We start from the raw sequence: 2344 nt of genomic DNA on the forward strand, positions 1-2344 counted from the left end.
AATATTCAAAATGAAAACAACAAATAACAGTCGATTCACTTTTTACTTGTGTTGTACACAACATGGTCTAGGACACTCTTGCTGATTAATATTATATCTTATTCGCGTAGAACTGAGATGTCCTTTTACTGGCTTAGTCGATTTCGCTCTTTATATTTCGAAGTATCTGGGGTTTCGCAGTATGTGCATCATTTCGTTTTTTTGTGACGAACTGATGGGAAGATTCATTTGCTTGTATGTATTTTTTTTCCCTCATATTTAGCCTTCTCAGCACCTTCACTATTCCCCTTCCAAATCCTTGCTTCCCATTTCGGCATCATAGTACACCCAAACCATTCATTTAATTGTAAACGACCATTTCAATAATGTTTTGAAAATTTTAATCAGAAACCCTCTCACCTTTTAAATTTACCGAAATCGGAGTATAGAAGTTTTCGAATATTTCAAAATGATCATTAACCTTTTCTTTTTTTTATTGTTTTCATCATCATTAGTAAATGCATTTTTAGCATTTGTTTCGAGCCAATGCGAAGCTTCTTCCAAGCAAGCCTTGATGGGAATCGATGATGTTGCGGAGACTTTGTTTGGTGGATAAAAGGCGGTTCGATGAAAATACAATGCCTAGTGCTTTGGCCTCTAGTTAATAATTCCTGCCCAAGCTTTTAAATTCCATCCGTTTTGATAATATTCTTCACGATTCAATTCTTGGTTAAAAATACCTTCGTCGATAAATAGGATATTTTTAGTGAAGTAAGGAGTAAAATGGTTTGAATAAACTTTCTTGTGTTTTATTTTTGAGATTGGTTGCGAGTTATGCTTGTTTAAAGTTGCGATGATTTTAGTAACTTACAGGAGCTGGATTTATCGGTGATTTCTATTAATTAATTAATTTCTATTAGTTTAATTTTTTCAATTGCCTTCGGGTGCACCTATCGGGAATCGCCTGGCCTGGATTTGTCCATTTTGAAGCACCCTGAATACGTGAAGGATATAAATGCGAATTATCAATGTATTTTTTAAGTAGACTACCATAGGTAGCGTTTCAGAGCTCCGGCCCTAGGATGGATCCCTTCATGGAGCTTTATCTTCCTTTCACCCTCTAGTGTTTCATAGAGCAGGGAGCGGTTCCTCAGATAGTCCCTCAATATCCGTAAGAGATAGTTCGGTACGTGGAAAGTATTGTCTAGCGTGCCTAAAATGTCTTTTCATCTTACGGAGTTAAAGGCGATTGAAGCATCCTTAGTGTCATTCTAATTGCCAGTTCCAGTTCCGTTCAGAACTTCGTCAGCGGTTACTGGAGGGATGTCTGCAGTGTTATCGTATCGGTATCGTTAAAAAGGTAGTTTTCTGATGTTGGAGAAATAATGTCGAAACTTTTACCCACAGCAAATTAAGCCGCACAACAGGACAGTACAAAACAAATCCTTTCTACTCCGCATGTTTCTTTGGCGTTCTCGGCCTCCCAGGGCAGAGGTGAGACAGCGTAGGATGAGTTGCCGCAGCTTTGTTTCTCTCCAATTGGCCTGGTCCGTCATGAAGGGCATGGCGGATCCAGGACCCGCTCTATTCTAAAACAAATAACTTATCCGTAAAGCTATAATGATATTTGAAGAGGAGAAAAGTTCTTCGCTATTGTAACCCAGATCTACGAAAAGCAGGCGATCAGGATGATTCTTTTCACGCTTAAGGAAGATTCTTTTCAAAGCAAAGGGGATGAGTAAATTTCATAATCAAGATTATTGCGAGTGAAGGAATTCTAATGAATGACCGAGAAATAGATTTCAGGTCGAAACCAGGCATTCTGGAAGGTCAGCTGAGTAACTACGTTGGTACAATGACTATTAGAGTGAAGCTTACTATCAAACAATACACCGAAATTATTATAAAAGGTTATCGCTGTGAAAGGCTGTGCATCAAGGTAGTAAACTATATGACTAGTGGGAGGTTTTCAGTGAATAATATGGCGGATATTATTTGTTTACTTAAAGTGTCAATTTATTTCTAGTACATCATAGAGATGGTATCTTGATATTTGGTTTACGGTAGTTTTTTTCAATAGGTGAATCGACAACAGAAATTAGTTTTAGATCCTCTGCGTATAGAGGACAGGAGAGTCGGCAATTTATGGAAAATGAAAACAAGAAGGATCGGATTGGAAAAAAGGCAGTTAAGACAGATGTTATCAATTAAATAGAACTTCAATGAGGTGAGAACAGTAGATGGAAAGACATAGGATCATAGCTTACTATGAAGGAGGGGTTGATCAACGGAATTACTTTGGAGAAGTCTTATAAATTACATGTAAATCTTTTTGCGTTCAAAGTCTTCCCAACAAACAATAACA

The 2344-nt window shown here is 37.5% G+C and overlaps 1 long non-coding RNA gene across 1 annotated transcript; it reads left to right on the forward strand.

Annotated features, from left to right (window-relative positions):
* On the forward strand, nt 1–2344 carry LOC119652652. The gene is made up of 3 exons (XR_005249570.1): nt 1–234; nt 495–750; nt 2060–2344. It is a non-coding gene; the product is annotated as an uncharacterized LOC119652652 (long non-coding RNA).

Source organism: Hermetia illucens, chromosome 3 (assembly GCF_905115235.1).
Source record: "Hermetia illucens chromosome 3, iHerIll2.2.curated.20191125, whole genome shotgun sequence".
NCBI classification, from domain to species: Eukaryota; Metazoa; Arthropoda; class Insecta; order Diptera; family Stratiomyidae; genus Hermetia; species Hermetia illucens.